Source organism: Euprymna scolopes, chromosome 9 (assembly GCF_053919585.1).
Source record: "Euprymna scolopes isolate OS-2025 chromosome 9, ASM5391958v1, whole genome shotgun sequence".
NCBI lineage: Eukaryota > Metazoa > Mollusca > Cephalopoda > Sepiida > Sepiolidae > Euprymna > Euprymna scolopes.
Genome location: NC_136490.1, coordinates 141,225,298 through 141,237,655, shown reverse-complemented (window position 1 = coordinate 141,237,655; position 12,358 = coordinate 141,225,298).

Sequence of the window (12,358 nt, the reverse complement as noted above, 5' to 3'; positions counted from 1 at the left end):
TTTATGGTCTATTTATCTTGTGACAAAGTGCGTATGGGAATATGTGAGAAAACCAGAACCAGCTATAGGATATAGTTGGCTAGTGAAAATATTAGCAGCAGCAGCACCCGTTAAAGCACATATACAAAATAGCAAGTGTGCGCAAGCTTGCGTCACAGGAAAAGGGGAAAAAATACACCTCATGGTCAAGAAGAGAAGCAAAGTGCAGGTGGGGAAGATGGACATGTGGCCCCGGGGTTGTGGTGAGAGACTTTTAAGCCGGTGTTGAGACGGCAGAGTTTTGTTAATCTTAAGGCAGACGAAATAAACAGTAAAAATAAAAAATCAGGCATCGTTAGGAAAGTAATGGTAATAAATGCCTTTTGTTAAAACAAAAAAAAATGTTGCGTCGGATTTTTGTTGCTCTCCATTTTTTATTTGTTTGTTCCTATGCGGCGGTGCCAGACAGCGTGTGAGTCTAAGAGGTTTGAACTGTAACGACAATTAAAAAGTAGCAGTCATGTTACAATCTATTAAAACTCAAGTCTGATCGACCTTTGGCATTCTCTAGGTTCCATTCGTTAATCAAATTTTATTTACAACACATCCTTAACAAAATTTCCTCAATTTGAGGCAATTTTCTTTGTAAAATTACTCCTTGTGATAACTTATTTACTAGCAGAATCTGTAGAAATTCCACAGAGGCATCTTTCATATGTAATATATTGCTGCTAGGCATTCTGTAAACATTCAGCATCAATGTAGACCCCCACGATATTATTGTAGCCCTTTTGTTAAAACTGTCAAAATATTTAAGTAATCTGGTTAATGTTGTGTCAGAATATATCTGATTATTACGGTTTATTTCCATTATCCTTATAGGAGTCTGTGACATATTTTCATTGTATGGGCGCCTAGCATGAACGGAAACCCCACGATGTCATTCTACCATCTTTAGACAGAACATATACTACCCTTGGATCCTAGAAGACGAAGATGGTATATTTTAGTTTCCCTACAAGTGACATCATTTTTTTTTTTTTTTTTTTTTTTTTTACATTGCGTCTTTGGTGATCGGGAGATCCTAATTATTAAAAAGGAGATAGAAGGTGATAACATCCTGCGAACATTAAATTAGTATATACCATGTACAAATAATTTAAAGTTTGTAGTATGTTATCACTTTTCATCCTCCCATTTAATAAATAGGATCTCCTGACCGAATAATTTAAAATCTGGAAACCGTGACACACGTATGTACATTAAAGGTACTACAGTATTAATACATAGATTAAAGATTTGCAGTTCTTTGTCTGTGAAAGCTGAAGTCAACTGAAGGCTGATCAACATCTAGCTTTCCATAGGTTTCAGTCACTGATCATAATAATAATATTAATAATAAAACATCCTTAAAATTTGCTCAATTACTTCCAGTGCATTCAAGATACAAATAAAAAGTGGCATACCTTCATTTGCCGTAATTCATTTCTTAAGCAATACTTTAATTTACTCATGGACAGTCTTAAAAGTTAAACAAAGGATCATGTCAGTAAATGAAAGTTGCTCATAAAAATTTCTGAGAATGGGTTATCTGCCCCTACATCATTCATTAAAGGACTAGGGTATTAATAAATAGATATACATAACGGGCGAATATAAAGATATTAGCTTGTACAACCTACTCTCTTCCAATATCTCTTCAGTCAGCTTACTCTTTCCTTTTCAGTTCTTCCACTGAGTAGGAATGGAATGTACTAAAATCAATTACCTAGTTCAATGTTCACACATATGTATTAGTCATCCTGAAATGAAATATTTCGCAAAAAATGTTAATTTAATATTTTTTAACCAATGATCCCCCCGCCCGCCGCTCATTAAAACCGGTTCTCTTTTACATGCTGCTGTGAACTAGCATAATCTAATGCTTTACTTCCCTTCCATCATCATCCATTGTTATTAATGGTTGAACAATAGATATTTCATGTTATTTTGTTTATTTTACATTTTTTTTTTTTTAGTTTCTATAAAAATCAATTATGTCAATTCGCATTAATGTCCTAACTTAAACTTTCAAAGGTTATTTTTTTTTTTTTTCATTTTGTTTACCAATTTCATTACTGCCTTTGTTTGTCCGATCACTACTTGATGTTTTCAACTAATTTAGTTTCAAAATTGTTTTGATAAATTCGTATTTATTGTTTGTCTTCCAGACAAATCACAGAAATGCAGTGATTTTAAATTTCTCTCAATTGCACTAAAATTTTTTTTTTTTTCATTAGATCATTTCAAGAAGATTTCTGCTGTGCTTAAGCTGACTATTATCTATGCCATATTATGACAATTTATTCCCCCCCCCTTTTTTTTAAAGATGTTTTAATTATTTACTAGCGAGTCAAGCAGTGAAAGGCACTTGATGATATAATATAGATCAGCCAAGTATCCATTCTCAGAGTTTGAGAGAAACTGAACCATTTTGATGGCCTTTTATATGTTCATCTGCAGTATTAGTCCAAGGAGGTCTGATCTCCCAGACCTTGCTTTTCTTCTTTGGGAAAGAGTTAACTTTCTAATCGCTTGAAATGCATCCACCAGGGAATACCAATAGTGGTGTGCATACAATTTTTAAAAAATCCAGGGGACTCCAACATCTTCTAGCCTTGTGTCATGCACTCGGGAGGAAGTAGATACAGAGTCACCACCTATCAAGGCTAAAACCCACTTCCGCATAACGATTAATGGGAAGGATAGATTATCAGGTGAATGATGATGAATATTATGAGAGGATTTAAATGGATGGAACAAATAAAATCTTATTGTGAGGACAGTTTATGACAAGTATTTGTTGGCATTGGATTTGAAGATGACCATGTTGTAGCTTGCAGAGAAGCAATCCCATGGGAATGTGTTCCATGGTTGGAAAATGAAAGACATGAAGGAAGAAAGGAACAGTTCTTTGTAGATGTGATGGAAAAGAAGAGTTCTTGCTGTGAATATCTTATGAGGAGAAACCAGGATTTGAAGCTTTGTCAAGCATCTTTCATGGGAATAATGATAAGAGCAAAGAGAGAGAGAGAATTTATTTTTTGTAAAAGTTGGATTATAAAGAAAAGAAATCTTCTCCATAGATGTGGCAGTAGTACTTTGTCTTAGAATTCATCTGACTTATATATGTAAACTAGCCTGGGTGGCCGGCGTTGCCCAAGTGTTTAGAGGTGTGTGTTGAACCAAGAAAAAAAAGTGGTAGGAGGCAGGCAGGCTCGAACCCGTACCGTGAAGGCGGAAAAGAAAATGAAAAAAAAAAAAAACTGACATCTTTGCTGTTGCGCCCAACGCCAAACCAGAAGTAACGTAGATTTAAATTAAGGCTAGACAATTGAAAAGAGAGAATGACTTTCAAAAATATTGGCAAAAAAAGCGACCCCCCCCCCCCCCTGTAGAAAAGTGCTCAGTGGAGGGTGAAGGAATCAATGTTTTTAGCCAATTTTTCAATATTTGTCGCTTGAAGGCTGGAATTTCAAAACAAAATCGATCTCATGAAAATCCGTTGCCTCTGTCAAAAGTTTTAGGCATACATACACACATACATTTAAACAGATTTTTTCCCTTTACATTATAGATAACTGTATGAAAAATGAACTGTTACTATTTAGGATCATGTCTGACACAAGACTGTAGGGAGCTAAGCAACAAAATTTCTGTTCATATGACATTTTAATTTCTGCAGGCTACTACAGTAAAAAAAAAGCAGGAAACAGAGAGAATTCCAAAGTCTAGCAATCAGAGGAATGAAACTGTTCGAGTAGAAGGCTTTCTGGCATCTGAAAAGTGAGGAGGTGAGATTTTGTTGCTCGATGTATTGATTTTCAGTATTTGCTTCAATAGAGCTCAATACGTAAATAGAGCTAGGTAGTAAGTTATGAAAATATATATGGCAATTAAGCTACAGAATTTTCCGTGTGTAATCCTCGTGAGGATTCATCAGGCTAATGAATAAAATTGATGTTACATGTTTTTACATACATGCATACTAGCACTGACACCTGTCGATGCCTGGTCGTAAAATATGCTTAAATCTGATGTTTTAATTTATGCAGATTTTATATTTATTGTTATAAACCTAATTCTCTTTTGATTATTATATTGTACCCAATATATAGTTGTGATTTGAAAAGTTTAAAAAAAAAAATACAATGTTTTTGTTTTTTTCACTGTCGAGATCTAACAGCATTATAGAAGATCATAAATTTCTTCCGGTATTGTTGAAGAAACTGTTTTTTAATGTCTGAGAGCTGTAGTACATGTGTACAAATATTGAGATCAATTTTATTACAGTAGAAGCATCGGTATTACAAGAAATTTGAAAATCCATTAAGAAACCAAATAACATGATGCTTTTTTTTTTTTTTGACGATTTTTTTTTTCATCCCTCACTCCACCTTTGGTTAAATCCAAACAACTTTTTTAAAATCCTATTCAAAAATTGCATTACAAATATAAATTCACCAACTGTGAGAAATTCCAATGGTCTGATACTACATTACAACCGGATTTAAAAAAATGTTTGGAATCAACTAAGATTCCCGGGCAATACCAAATAGTATAGGGATTGTTCATTGTATGTAATTTAGTGACCACAATTTGTTATTTTACACACAGACAAGAAGCGGAATGCATATTTCTGAGTATTATAAGCAAGTAAATAATCTCATAATATTCTGTTTAACATCCGCTTTATATGCTGGCATGTGTTGGACAGCTTTTTACAAATTGACTTCTCAGCTAACCTATTTCTGACCAGGTCTTTATTTATCCTTCTTTCTCTCAAGTCCATCTTTATCACTTCTTCTCACATTTTCCTTGGTCTTCCCCTGTGTGTTGTACATCTACTGATTCAGGAACTGTCACACATTCTCATCAATCTATCCGATTGCAAAGATGATTCCACGGTCGATGATGGTATCGATTCGAATAATCATGTTTCCTCTTCCAATCCAACAATTTTGATGTTGAGTAAGGGAAAGGCATAATTTAAAAAAAAAAAAAAAATTCCCCCCCACTCTCCGTACCTAAATCTAAACAAAAACTCAATAAACAAATTTTCTTTCCTAGAACTGCCCACCTATGGAACTCTGTAATATGGACCTACTTTTCAGCTGACTACAACATGGTCATCTTCAAGTCCAATGTAGACAAATTTTGTTTCGTCATCCCCTTAATCAAATTTTACCATATTTCCACCACTACTGATCATTATGGTGTTTTCTCACTGACAACCTTACGCTCCTTAGCCCTTATCCTTGAATAGCCATTATGTCTTGATAAGCGGTGACTCCCTTGTAAAAAAAAAAAAAAAAAAACAAGAAAGAAAAGAGAAAAAAGAAACAACACAGGCAAACAATTTGTCTCACATCATAGATATTTACTCTTTATACACATTTACATAAGGAAGAGATATCGTTGGCAGAAAGAGAAGGAAGATTTTTGGTGTTTTCTTTGTTTTGTTTTTTTTTGCATCTTTTTTTTTTTTTCAACCCATTTTTTTTAATTAAAGTAAAAAGCATCTACATAGTTGGAGGAGGGGAAGGAAAGAATTGCTGCATTTTACAAATCTGCAGCTGCACATGCATGCGAACGACACGTCAATTCATCGATCTGCCAGGATGGCTTCAAGCATTTTTTTTTTTTTAGGGATGGGGGGGGGGAGTAAAGGAGTAAAGAAAGATACAAGAGGAATTAACAGCAGGAATGGAAAGGAGGGAGGTAAAGAAATGCAATGAAAAAAGAATTTGAGAAAGTAAGAGGAATGGTGGGGGATGCGTCCAAACTGCAAAGTCCAATATAGCAGCGACACAACACAATGGTAGCCATGACAATGTTATTACTTTGGATGTTTCATTCCATCCGTGAATCTCCACAAGAGTTTTTTTTCTTTCGTTATTTTTTTTTTTTTTGAAGGGGAAGGAAGAGAGGGGGGGGTATGTTTTATTTCATTTTGTTTTTTTAGCCTTCATGTTGTAGAAGTAGAAGAGTCCGCAACAAGTGCACACTTTATCGGTTGATTTCGAGATGATGTAAAAGAGAGGAGGGGAAAAAAAAGATGAGGAAATAATGGAGAGATTCTCTTGCAAAGAAAAAAGAAAATATTTGCAAATTATGAAGATGAGGAGAGAAAGATAAAATGAGGTCTCAGCATTGGTTTTGCAAAGATTCACAAAAAAGTACAAGGAATTGGAGGGGAGGGCACGATTTTCAGCAGATTTGAAACCAACTTGTTATGTTGGCCTTTTCTTTTTTTTCTTCATTAACTAAACAGCATAAATCTTAAGTTTCTTATTTAAGATATATATAATTACTACTTCATATATATATATATATATATATATATATATATATAAAATAAAATATTGCATATATATTTATTTCAGTATTTACTTCAACAATGCTCAACAGAGTTAAATAGTAGTATGAAAATATATTTATTATCAAGTAAGCTACACAGAAACGTTAACTTTTCATTTCTAAAGGAAATAGTCCAGTTAAATGCGTGGAAGTATTGTTTGCAAATAATATATCTATGCATTTACCCTGACAATTTTCTTTGAGAATGAAATATGCACGTCACTTGCCATATATATATATATATATATATATATATATATATATATACTTTTAATTAGTTTTTACATGAGATTAAGGACTGAACTTTTGGAAAAGCAATATCTCCTGATAGAGTCTCTAGTTATCTATAATTAGTTGACTGAAAGATACTCCTGATCATGTAGCGATACCTAAATGCTTATGTAAAAACAAATAAAAAATTATATCTTGCTCTATTCTGTATTCATTCTCTGAATATTTTTAACTTGAAATATATATATATATATATATATATATGTATTTATATATGAACACGCATTATGAATTTTAGTTTATATAGCTGATTATATAAACACAGTCAAAATGCACTGGATTAACTCTTATGAATAAACTGAAAATTATATATAATTATTTTATATACATAAAAGTTATTCATAGACATGTTTCTTCCTAACTAGCAGTCATCAGCATGGTTTGGCTTTATATATATATATATATATATATATATATATATATATATATAGCTTGTTAAAAATGGGTAAAAGTTATAGACCATTGACTTAGAATGAATGCTTTATGCTAAATTGATGTTTGAATATAGTTAAATTTGTGCTCATTTTTGCATTAAATGTTAATCTCTATTAATCACTAACTGTGCACCAGATACCAAAATACTGCACATTATCATAAAAAAGCTCCATAAAAAAAATTTCCGCCAGATTGGCCCAGTGGTTTCCAAGAAAATGTAGGACAGACAGACAAGTAGAACATTATGTTGAATTATTTTTTTTTTTTGTTATTGATCTTCTCTTGAGCAACTTTTACAAAAATTCTACAAATGAGGATATCAAGGAGCATAATAATCTTTATCCACCTGACCTTACAGTTCCTTAAAATGTTATCAAACAAAGCCAGATTTTAATCAGCATTAGACTCTTAGTTTATAAACACCTAAGGCAAGGATGAACAACAAAATAGAAAAAGAAAACTGAACACATAATCAGTTGTCCACATATACATATCCTATATGAATATGGTCAAATTAAGGAAAGATTTTATCAACCAGAAAATAGTCTCAGGTTGATCAAGTCACAGGACCTAGATAATATACACAGGTATGTTTCTATCTTTTCTCAAATGACCATATTATATACACACACACAAAGTAGATGATGAAAATTAAATTGAAATATTTACTCAACCATCAAATTCAAAAAAGTTAAAAAAGAAAAACCCTTAATCTATGAATTTTTCATTATTAAAATTCCTTGTTTGGAGTTGATGGATCAATAAATATTGCTATTTATTCAATTTTTTTTTCATTATCTATTTTTCCTATTTCTTTGACTATAGTATATTGAGCTTTTAATTATCTTGGTTATAATTTTTAAGATATTTTTTTATTCATCTTTGTAATTATATATTAGGTTGGTGCAAAAATGTTTTTTGACATGAAGTTGATCAAAAAACGATATTTTTGCACCAACCTTATATATATATATATATATATATATATATATATACATATATAATGCATGATAGACTGCACAATTTTCTTTCAAAAAGAAAAATTAACATGAGCACTCAATTACCAGAATAATAGTCCAACATACTTTAATAGAGACAGAAATTATAAATAAATCTTAAGTTTCATAGTTATCTTGCTAACAATCCAAGCAGAAAAGTGCAGCTAATTATCAGTGCTTGCATATAAGAAATAGTTTTATAACTTTCAAATTCTAACCAAACGCTAATCATTAGCTGCGCATTACCTGTTTGGATTTATAAAAATCTATTAACAAGATGACTATAAAACAAACGATTGATTTATAATATTCAGTCGATATCGAATTTCATATATATGAAGAGTTTGAATATAAAACACGATAAATCCAATTTGTTTAAATTTAGATCTTAAATAGTAAAAGAACGATTATATTAAATCTATATATGATATAAATATTATCTGGGTGTGTGATTGAATGTTGAAATGCAACATTTTTTTCTAGTGATACTTTCACAATTTTAAAATGGAGTTTATCTATTTTGCATATGTGTTCATATATATATATATATATATATATATATATATATAGTAGAACCCCAGGATATGGTAGCCCTAAAATATGTTTTTTCAGGTTACGATGGGGCATATGTTTTTCCAACACCTGATTATGGTATTTGCCCCGCCTTACGGTGTTATTTATATTATTTGATTATATACATGTGTATTATATACTGTACTGTATTTTGCTACTAATTTTTAATGCTGGGGTTCCACTGTTTATAAATTATGTATGTTAGTACTAATAATTCAAGCTGCATTGTTGATAGGGAACAAGGAAGGAAAATGAGGGCATCCACTTTCTTATTCTAACATTAGAATAAGGAATATTCGAAAGAGTTGTCATTTTTCTTTAGAAAAAATGAATTAGTAAATTTGATAAACTGAAAGATTAATGAAATAAACAATAACATCCAAAGGTGATGCATGAATACTTCTTCCTTTCAGTATCATGATATGATCATTATATCAAAAATTCAAATTTCAAAATTAAAATTAGATACTTACGTAAAGAAACAGAAAGACATTTCTTATTTAAAATTTTGAAAAAAAAAAGAAAAAAAACGGTAAAACAAAAATGCTAATTTGAATTTTATCAATGATGCACAAAAAATGTGAAACGCCGCGTCTGTATTAGGATGCAGGTATCAAATAAAAAAACTTTTATTAAAATATCAAAGACCAACCTTCATCCCCTGACAACCATGGATGCGAGATGGTAAAGTTCTGGACAATGACGACAAGTGGACTAGCAAAATTCTACAAACATACACGACTACAACTATTAGACTATGATTTTAGAGTCATTAGTTGCATGTGTGACCAAAATTTGTTTAGCCACATCACCAATATGGGCAACAATCTGATAAAATGCAAAAGTGGATCTGTACACATTGAGCAGTTTTGTCTTGAGGAAAAAAAGTGATCAATTAAAATTTAAATGGATATAAAAATGCATTATCCGCAATTTTTTTTATTTATGTGTGTGTGTGTGTGTGTGTGTGTGTATAAATATATAATATTCGATTTGTTGTTGTGAACAATTTTAAACACAAATAGAATTGAAAAACTTAAATTCTAGGGTGTTTTTATTTGTGCTGTTGAAAGACTTGCCCAAGCTTTGAATAGCTGTTATCAGAAGGTGAAAAATAGATGAATTTAATCAAATGTCATAGCGAAATGCTTAAAATAGTGAAAGATATTTTGGGTGTATAAATGTCATCCGCAGAAACAGCAGCTACATATAGTGTTCGTTAAAAATTAGATACAACTGATGTATTCAAATATGACTTGTGAATATATAATAGAAATAAGACAAAGAAATGGAGGAGAAAAAAAAAGTGGGAGAGGAGGAGAAGGGAGAAGGAGGAGGAGGAGGAGGAGGAGGAGGAGGAGGAGGAGGAAAAAGAAAAAGAAGAGGATAAGGGAAAGAGAGAAGAGGATAAGGGAAAGAGAGAAGAGGAGAAGGGAAAGAGAGAAGAGGAGAAGGGAAAGAGAGAAGAGGAGAAGGGAAAGAGAGAAGAGGAGAAGGGAAAGAGAGAAGAGGAGAAGGGAAAGAGAGAAGAGGAGAAGGGAAAGAGAGAAGAGGAGAAGGGAAAGAGAGAAGAGGAGAAGGGAAAGAGAGAAGAGGAGAAGGGAAAGAGAGAAGAGGAGAAGGGAAAGAGAGAAGAGGAGAAGGGAAAGAGAGAAGAGGAGAAGGGAAAGAGAGAAGAAGAGAAGGGAAAGAGAGAAGAAGAGAAGGGAAAGAGAGAAGAGGAGAAGGGAAAGAGAGAAGAGGAGAAGGGAAAGAGAGAAGAGGAGAAGGGAAAGAGAGAAGAGGAGAAGGGAAAGAGAGAAGAGGATAAGAGAAAGAGAGAAGAGGATAAGAGAAAGAGAGAAGAGGATAAGAGAAAGAGAGAAGAGGATAAGAGAAAGAGAGAAGAGGATAAGAGAAAGAGAGAAGAGGATAAGAGAAAGAGAGAAGAGGAAGAGAAAAGGAGGATAGAGAAAGAGAAAAAAGATGAAATAAAGCAACACTAACTTAATGAGCTTTCTTCTTGTTAAATGTGATACACCCTCCTCAAACAATTATAATTTTTTTCCAATATTTAAAAATCATAATTCTATCATTTTTTTTAATATATTTTTTTAATTAAATATAATTTAATCAATTAAAATATATTTTAGGTTAATCAAAATCTCAATTCTGCAATATTTAACTTATTTTTATAAACTATCAACTAAATGCCCCCAAAATAAAAAGGAAACTTAAGGCAAATTTTGGTATCACAATTCATAAATCTTTACAAAACATTAACAAGATAATCAGCAGAGATGATAAATTTTTAAATTTCAATAAAACATCAGATCATAGGGTCACTTCCCTTGCAATGGTGAAAATCATAGGGTCACTTCCCTTGCAATGGTTAAAACCTTGAGAGAGAAGAGACATGTATATGTAATTATTTCTGTGAAATGAATTTTACAAAAATTCATAAATAAAATGTAGTTGATAACTAATTTTTAAAAATAGATTTAAAAAAGTTGGGTTTTTTTTTTTTTTTTGGTTTTTTAAACAACTTTCATGAAATAAAATATATTTTATTCTAATTAAAATCTCCGTTTTGGAACATGACAAAGACATTATTTCTCTCTCAAAAAAATTCCCATTAAAGGGAACAAACCCCTACAACTTCCAAACTATCAATTCTTAGATGGATCAAGTGAGATAATACATCCCAATAAAAATAAGTATTTTTACAAAGAGTGACTCAGAAAACAATAAAAAAAGATTAACAACGAGCAATTTTAAATACACCTGAACGCGCGAGAAAACAGGATTTGATATTTCTGAGATGGAAAGTTTATATTTACATTCATTCCTCAATGCAATTATATGCTCAATACGTCAGCCATTGTATTCGTCAGCTTTCTTCTGGTTCTTTTTGTCGCAGCCAGTAATCTTCTTAGGAATTATGAAGAGAGTACCTTTAATTGATTTAATAGCTAGCTGTATCTACCTGGTGTTACCCAGGATGCAATGAAGTCATTTTAGTTTTTAAGTTTTATCCATTTTCACATCATTAAGCTTATACTAAAAAAAAAAAAAAAAAAAAAAAAAATGACAAAATTTTAGTTCTAAGGTAGATAACTCTCATTGATTATACAGTTAAAATATAAGAGTTACTCCCCTTATTGATTTTTTAGGTAATTATTTAAAAATGTCTCAATAATATCGTCTGGGTTGAATTAAATAATTTAAAAAATAAGTTCTAAAGACAATGTTATTACAATGCAAATAACATGGCACCATAATAATAAAATGTTTAATTATACATTTAATAATATATTACTATATTTATTAACTATATTATTAGCTTAAATCTTATTTGGGTGTAGAAAGTCTGACAAGTTTATATGTTGCGAGAAGGTTACTGACTAGAACAGAAATTAACCTACGAAGGCCAGAAAAATACAAATGGTTTAAATGTTGTGTATATAACAACCCCAAAGCATCTGAATAATACTATAGAAGAATTTGCCTATAAGGGGGCAATGCTTCTGGATGGCACTTGCCATTCAGCTAAGCTAACATACACAAAAAACATTGGATCCAAGACATGCAAATTGATTAGAAGTCTGCAGTTTGAAAAGTCAATGATTAAACTTCAGAAAACAAAACTAAAAAAAATTAACACTTAGTGAATAATGGTTGAGCCAGGCATTGCTTTCAAAAGA